Genomic DNA, 8,653 nt, shown 5'->3' with positions numbered 1-8,653 from the left:
CCATGTGTACTGCAAATAAACAGATGCCTACCAGTCAGTGTGATCCCTGGCCCTGCTTTCCTTTGCTGAGCTCCATTATCTGGGGGTTGTAGTTAGTCACTTTAAGTTGCACACATGCTTCGGAGTTTTTTTCGGTTGTCAAACGACTGCGGGAGGGGATGAGCACGTTCTTCATGTGTGAGAATATCTGCTCACAGAGGTACGTTGACCCGAAGACCGACAGCAAAGCCGGTGCAACGTTCCGGAGACAGCTGAACTTCTTCGGCACGGATGTCCAGCAGGTGAAGATGCAGGTTCCGTGATCTTGCACTGCCGTGGTTTCTAGTCGTTTCCGTAGCTCTGCAAACTTAGTCACCCACAGTGTTGAACTCTTCAGCTCAATCAGCTGCATTTCCATGTCCTGTGTATCCAACCAGTCTATCAGAGATAAATCCAATTTGTGTCTATCAAAGCTGTCTGGCTTGATCAAGAAAGAGAACATGGGTCCATACTTCTGAAAGTCCCCAAATCGTGTTGTGAACTCTGACTCAAGCTCGCTCATGTATTTGCATATTTCAGCGGTGCTGATGCTGTGCTGTGAGGACAGCTCCCTCACGTGTCTGAAGTAGCGGAAAGTGGAGGTAGCAACATCGCTTGAAAAGATTGCTAGCTTGCCGACAAAATCGTCCATGTGTCGAACATGTCCAAAACAGTTTGCCCTGCACCTTGCAGTCGGAGATTGAGCTTGTTGAGGTGTCCTGTAATATCCATGAGAAACATAAGTTTCACATCCCACTTCTCGTCCTCGAGTTCTGGGTAGTTTTGGCCCTATTCAGCCAGGAAGGCCTTGATGGCATCAAAGCAGCTGACAAACCGCTCCAAAACTTTTCCGCAACTTAGCCACGTAACCGCTGAGTGGAGAGGGATATCTTTGTATGTGCAGTCCATTTCCTCGAGCAGGGACTGGAACTGTCGGTGTGTCAGAGCAGATCGCTTAACTATGAAGTTAATAACCTTTACTACCATAGCCATAACCTCATTAAGATCTGAATTTGACATCTTTGCACAGAGGTTTTATTGGTGTATTGTGCAGTGGAGTTTCATGATGGGGTGACCGACTTTTTCTTCAATTCATCTGACAGCTCCCCTCTGTTTCCCGACCATGGCGGGGGCGCCATCGGTTGTCACTGCAAAAATCTTCCTGATGTCAATCCCTCGCTCCTCAAAATGTTGCATAAACACCTTGGCTATGTCCTCACCGTTTGTTGTGTCAGACATTGGCTTTAAGCAGCAGAGTTCCTCTCTTACAGTCGAATCACAGTATCTTGCCATGACTGCCAAACGTGGTTTGTCATTCACGTCCACGCTCTCGTCAAGTGCAATGCTAAATACCACAGCATCTTTTAACCCAGCTATTTGCTGCACGCTGACATTTTCTGCCATTTATTCGATGCGTCGCTCAACACTTCTAGCTGACATGGGAATATCTTTTATTCTTGATTTGATTGTCTCTTTGTTTGGTAAGTCTTCAAACAGAACGTCTGAGCTACAGAGAAAAGCCTCCTTAATATATTCGCCATCCGTGACTGGCTTTCCGCGTTTCGCAATGCAATGAGCAATGCGATAGTTTGCTTCAGCCGCATGGTTTTTAGCAATGGCAAAGATTTTGAGGGTGTTGGCTTGCTTCCCATACCTGGACACGGCACGTTTGATGGATTCTGCCTTGTCTGCCTGATCTTTGAAAGTTTTCTCGTGCTTTGTCTCAAAATGGCGCTTAACACACGACGTTCGACAAACAACATTTTCAAAACATAAAGTACACACAGCACGGTCCTTCTGAAAAACAAAACCCCACTCTTCTGTCCATGAGGGCTGGAATGCCCGAACCTTTACTTCAGCTTTCTTAGCTAGCGGGGTTGCCATCATCTACCGAACCTGAACCGCTTCACTGCAATTCCTGTGGGAAATGTGAGTGGGAGGCCGTACTGTCAATCAAACTAAATAAGACAGGCCGCGTGTTATGAGAAAAACTACTACCCCCATTTTCATTACTACCACCCCATCAAAAAACTCAAAATAATGACGAGATTAATATTAAAACACAGAAGGCAGCCTGAATCATAACAATGAGTGGAGATGCAGCCGCTGACCACCGGGTGTTAACACACAGTCGCTCTTACATCACCTCAGGTTGCCGCAAACGGCATATCGGAAGGCACCAAGCCTGCATCTCCTATTTTATATCTACGATTATTATACAATTCAGAATAATGATGAGATTAATATTAAAACTCAGAAACCAGTCCGAATAATAATAATGAGTGGAGATGCAGCCTCGGACCATCTGCTGTGAACAACACCACTGTTCTTACAGCACATCCGGTTGCCGCGAATATTGTGTTTGAATGCGCCAGGCCGCGGCATCTCATGTTGTGCACCTTTGATTATTACTCCAGTAAAAGAATTTGGAATTGAAATGGCGACTCTTCTCTGATCCATCTACCTCATCACCCTGCACCATCACAGCGAAATACTGTTATAGTGCAACACGCGCAACAGCCAATGGCTGTTCAAGAGGTGATTTCGCATGCTGCGGAAAGGGCACTGCTTTCGCCAGTATGCCAATGATTATGCTGCCGCGTGCCAATGGTGGCACGCGTGCCTAAGGTTGCCGACCCCTGCTCTATAGGCTTCTGGCAGGGAAAACAACAAGAAAATTCAGATGCCACGCCTGACATCTGAACAATGTTTAAGGGCAATTGGGATGCTTGAGGTTGGTGTAAGCCAGCGAACAATTGCCCAACGTCTTGGTTGCTCACAGCCTGCAATTTCCAACCTGGCCAGGCGTTACGGTGAAACTAGAACTGTGAATGATGGTTCACGAAGAGGAAGACCACCCCAAACCACCCTAAACCAAGACCGCTGGATTGTGCTGCAACATCTTCGTGATCGTTTCTGCCCTGCGACGCAAACGGCTGCAGTGACAAAGGTAGTCACAACAACCGCATCAGTGTCTCTACTGTGCGGAGGCACTTGAGAAGTCGGGGCCTGGTGGCAAGACATCCTTGCAGAGGTCCAGTGTTGAACGCAGTGCATCGGCGGAACAGATTAAGATGGTGTCTGCAGCATCGCCGCTGGACACAGCAACAGTTGAGTGCAGTCTTGATCAGCAACGAGTCCAGATTTTGCCTCCATGCTGCTGAAGGGCATCAACAGGTATGGCGCAGAGGTGGGGAAAGGTATGCATCATGCTGTATTCGCCAGATCAATCGTTGGGGAGGACCCAGTGTGATGTATGGGCTGGCATTTCCACCCATTTCAGGACACCTCTGGTCGTCATCGAAGGCAATCTCACTAGTCAGCTTTATGTCAATGAAGTTTTGAGACCTCATCTGCTGCCATTTCTCCAGGCTCATCCTGACATCGCAGTTTTCCAGCAGGACAACGCTCGACCCCATGCTGCTCGCCTGACCACCAACTTCCTCCAGGAACAGGGTGTTGAAGTGATGCCTTGGATGCCTTATTCTCCTGACCTCAATCCTATTAAGCATTTATGGGATCAGCTTTGTCGACATCTTGCATTGAGGAGATCAACGGCTGTCAATCGGCAAATGCTCATTCAAGACTTACAGGTGGAGTGGGACAGACCTCCCCAGGACCGCATCAGATGCCTGGTACAGAGCATGCGTCGGAGGTGTACAGCCTGCATCAGAGCTCAGGGAGGACACACACGATATTGACGACTGTTGTCATTCTGTCCTTGACTGTTAGGAGTGTTGTGTCCATTCCTGTGTTACATATTTATGTGAATGGATGTGAATTACCATTCAGGTTGCTTATCCGTGTGTATTATATTAAGGGTTGTTGTGATTGGAGGGTCAGGAGCCCTTCTGAACAAGTGGCCGGAAACGGAAGTGGCCGGAAACGGAAGAAGAAAAGACACGAGGAGAAAAAAGGACGGTGATTCTTCTTCCTCGCCCCGCGACGACAAAAGGTGGAATCGACCTCGCGTTGCGTGGAAAACAGAGGCGTTCCGAAACCTGTCAGGCGAGAGGAATTCCCGGGGACGTGTACCTGCCCGGTGGAGACGTCAAGTTGACGTGGGGCCGTGCATCGACCCCGCGTCTGGAATCGTTCGCGGCACCGTCTAAACAGACGCGTGCGGGTCGCACGCTGGGGCCTAACGCGCCTTGCAAGCGGCGTGGGGTTTGGGCTTGCTCTACCGTATCCGCTGCGCGTGGCCACGAGGGGCTGCCGCCACGGTGCCTGGTACGATACCTGCCCGGTGGAGAAACGTCCACCCGGGGGTCGTTCTACCGCCCGAGTGCGGTGACGGCGACCATCATCTTGGTCAAGAGGGGCCCAGAGACATTGTGCGGGACCGAGACCAAAAGGGTTTCGTGAGTACTCACCGGGACACACATGTATAAGATGGCCATCTTAATCATAGGGAATTGATTGTGAATTGGGAATTGGTGAGGATTATGTGTGGTTGATTGCTCGGGGAAAATCTCCGTGGTGGTGTCATTGAAATATTGTTGATGGTTGTGTCATTGAAATTGTTTGGTATCATTACCATTGAAATATATCCTTGAACGTCAGTTGTCTCTTGGGTGAAATTCATATGGCTTGCGTGGCGAAAGCGCATATATAGTACAGCTTTCTGGCGAAGTTCCTCTCACGGTCCGGGGGTCACTGAGACCAGGTATTCACCGAGGGGACCACGTAACAGAATTGGGGGCTCGTCCAAATTACGATTTGCGGTTTCGCAATTGGGTCTACGTCCGGGATTTAAAATTGTATAAAATAATAAAATAATAATATTTTTTATTAATTAAAATTTATTAATTAATTATTAATTGGTAAATTTTTTTTGAGAAATTGGGGTAAAGTCTTGGGTGAAGGTTAACAGGTGTTAACGATAGGCACCATGGCGTTTGTGGCACAGAACTTTGGGGTAACACCGAGTGAGGCACAGTTCCGAGCGTTGCTAAAGTCGGACCTCTTGAAATTGGCCAAGCATTTTAACTTGGAGGTCCGAACTAATTTGAGGAAGGCAGAGTTGCAGGCCACGGTGATACAATCTATGGTGGGATTAGGAACATGGGACGAGTTAGCCTGGGAGTGGCTACCCGAAGAACCAGAAGACGTTGAGCTCCGGAAACTGGAGTTGCAGTTACGGAGCCAGGAACGGATTAAAGAAGAAGAAAGGAAAGCAGAAAAGGAAAGAGCAGAAGAAGAAAGGAAAGCAGAAAAGGAAAGAGCAGAAGAAGAAAGGAAAGCAGAAAAGGAAAGAGCAGAAGAAGAAAGGAAAGCAGAAAAGGAAAGAGCAGAAGAAGAAAGGAAAGCAGAAGAGAGGAGAGAAGAGAAACAAGTAGAGGAAAGGAGAGTGGAACGAGAACTCCAGGAAAGGTTAAAAGAAGAAGAAAGGAAAGCAGAAAAGGAAAGAGCAGAAGAAGAAAGGAAAGCAGAAGAGAGGAGGGAAGAGAAACAAGCGGAGGAAAGGAGAGTGGAACGAGAACTCCAGGAAAGGTTAGAAGACAAAAAAGCAGAGGAGAGGAGAGCTGCAAGGGACCTCGAAGCAGAGGAGAGAAAAGCGGAAAGGGAATTAAAGGAACGTGACATGGAGCTTCAGCAAGAAATCAAATTCAAGGAGCTGGAGTTAATGAGAGAACGGGGAGAGGCACCACCCTTGCTGACGGGGTCGACACCTAACCAGAAAACCTGGGATGTGGGCAGACATGTGAGGCTGGTTCCACCGTTCAGTGAAAAAGAAGTCGCGAAATTTTTTCCACACTTTGAGAAAGTGGCTCGACAATTAAACTGGCCGGAGGAGGCATGGACCATACTCGTGCAAAGTGTGCTGGTGGGGAAAGCTCAGGAAATTTATTCGGCGCTACCAATGGACCAATGTGCAGATTATGAGGTACTGAAGAAGCACATCCTCAAGGCCTATGAGTTGGTTCCGGAAGCTTACAGGCAAAAATTCAGGAATGCCAGGAAGAGGGAGAGTGAGACCCATGTGGAGTTTGCCAGAGTGAAAGAAAACATGTTTGATCGGTGGTGTGAGTCAAAAGGAGTCGGGAAAGACTTCGAGACATTGCGGGACTTGATCCTGGTGGAGGAATTCCAGCAGTGTGTCCACGAGGACATCAAAGTGTACCTGCAGGAAAAGAAGGTACCAAAGTTGTGGGACGCAGCCACCATGGCAGATGATTATGCCTTAACCCACCGAATAGGGGTCCACGAACCTAACTCCTCGCCTAGATCTCCGCAGGGGAGGTGGGGAACAGCAGGTGCGGAGAACGACCATACATGGCGGCGGCCTCGAGATGATTATGGGGACAACTATGATACCCCACCTGTTCGAAATCGGAGGGATGAGGGCCCAAGACAAACTTATAGTTCGGGGGGCCCGAGGCAGACCACGAGTTTTTCCTCCGGGCCTACTTGCGCTTTTTGCAAGAAACCTGGCCACTTGATGTCCAGTTGTTACCGCATGAAAAGCGAAGACCCAGAGCGGAGTCCGACTACTACGACTCCAAACGCAATGGCCATTGTGAGAAATCGCCATCAAAAGGGTTACCAACCATTTATTTCAGAGGGGTTTGTGTCACGGGATGGAGCCTCGACTAACCGGAAACCGGTTAGGATATTGAGGGACACAGGGGCACATCAATCTTTAATGCTTGAAGGCATTTTGCCATGGTCCGAGGAGACGGCAACTGGGGATAGTGTTCGTTTACAGGGGATTGGGGGCGGTGTTAGTGCTCCCCTTCATGTCATCCATTTGGAGTCCGATTTGGTGTCAGGACCGGTCACCGTCGGTTTACAAGCCACGCTTCCTGTAGAGGGTGTATCTGTGGTTATCGGGAATGATTTGGCCGGGGGTCGAGTTTATGGTAACCTGAGGGTTGGTAAAGAGCCCAGCAGGGAAAATAACGCCACACCAGCTCGGGATGGCGACAAAAGTGCCAAGTTATTTGTAGGGGGACTGAACTTCAACACAGAGGAAGAAGTTCTGACCTCTGTCTTCAACAGATATGGGCCGCTGGTGGAAGTGCGGTTGGTAAGAGACTGGGAAACGCAACAGTCAAGAGGGTTCGGCTTTGTCACGTTTGCCAGCACAAAAGACGCCAGAGAGGCAGAGAAGAATTGGGATGGCAAGGATTTGGAGGGTCGGACCATAACAGTAGGGAAGGCATTTCGTAGGCGTCGAGAGGTCTACAGGAGAGGACAACTGGGCGGTAGTTTTGGTGGTGGCCGCAATCAATATTATTATGGAGGCTCCCTGAGTTATGGCCGCTCCCGAAGGAAGGATTGGAAAAATGGTGGCCGAGAAGGAGACCGCTATTCATGGGACTACAGGGACCAGTGGTCCCACCCTAATTATTAGGGAAGTTCTGAGAAGTTGAAGCACTGAAGGCGGCGGAGCCGCCGAGCCAAGATTCCTGCACGGACTAACCGTGAACTCCGCGTTCCTAAAGGCATCCATGTAGTGAATACTCGGCTTGGCCTCCCGGAAAAAGTGCTATCGAGTTGCTTAACTTTGGATCTTTGATCAAACCCTTAACCTTCATTCCCAAGATACGGACGGTCAAAGTCAGAGGGTCATGAGATGGAGTTTGATTTGGCAGGGACAATGTCGTTGTTGGTACTTAGTCCAGAGGGAGTAATCTGGAGGGGTTGTGGTGAAATTTTGGTTGCTTTATTTTTAAGTGATAACTGTGCCCGGGGGGGGGGGTTGAGTTATCTGGTTTGTTTCTCCAAATTGGCCGGCAAAGAAAGTTTTCACTGGGTTCCAACTTTCTTTCTTGAAGGGGGGGAGTGTTACATATTTATGTGAATGGATGTGAATTACCATTCAGGTTGCTTATCCGTGTGTATTATATTAAGGGTTGTTGTGATTGGAGGGTCAGGAGCCCTTCTGAACAAGTGGCCGGAAACGGAAGTGGCCGGAAACGGAAGAAGAAAAGACACGAGGAGAAAAAAGGACGGTGATTCTTCTTCCTCGCCCCGCGACGACAAAAGGTGGAATCGACCTCGCGTTGCGTGGAAAACAGAGGCGTTCCGAAACCTGTCAGGCGAGAGGAATTCCCGGGGACGTGTACCTGCCCGGTGGAGACGTCAAGTTGACGTGGGGCCGTGCATCGACCCCGCGTCTGGAATCGTTCGCGGCACCGTCTAAACAGACGCGTGCGGGTCGCACGCTGGGGCCTAACGCGCCTTGCAAGCGGCGTGGGGTTTGGGCTTGCTCTACCGTATCCGCTGCGCGTGGCCACGAGGGGCTGCCGCCACGGTGCCTGGTACGATACCTGCCCGGTGGAGAAACGTCCACCCGGGGGTCGTTCTACCGCCCGAGTGCGGTGACGGCGACCATCATCTTGGTCAAGAGGGGCCCAGAGACATTGTGCGGGACCGAGACCAAAAGGGTTTCGTGAGTACTCACCGGGACACACATGTATAAGATGGCCATCTTAATCATAGGGAATTGATTGTGAATTGGGAATTGGTGAGGATTATGTGTGGTTGATTGCTCGGGGAAAATCTCCGTGGTGGTGTCATTGAAATATTGTTGATGGTTGTGTCATTGAAATTGTTTGGTATCATTACCATTGAAATATATCCTTGAACGTCAGTTGTCTCTTGGGTGAAATTCATATGGCTTGCGTGG

General features: G+C 49.3%; 1 protein-coding gene across 1 annotated transcript in view; it reads left to right on the top strand.

Annotated features, from left to right (window-relative positions):
* Positions 1-8,653, top strand: part of LOC137437273 (G protein-activated inward rectifier potassium channel 1-like) — a 99,794-nt gene that overhangs the window by 11,152 nt on the left and 79,989 nt on the right. The window lies entirely within an intron of this gene.

Source organism: Myxine glutinosa, chromosome 12 (genome assembly GCF_964187855.1).
Source record: "Myxine glutinosa chromosome 12, kmMyxGlut1.1, whole genome shotgun sequence".
Taxonomy (NCBI): Eukaryota; Metazoa; Chordata; class Myxini; order Myxiniformes; family Myxinidae; genus Myxine; species Myxine glutinosa.
Note: the sequence above shows the minus strand (reverse complement) of the source record. Positions and strands in the feature narration are given on the sequence as shown.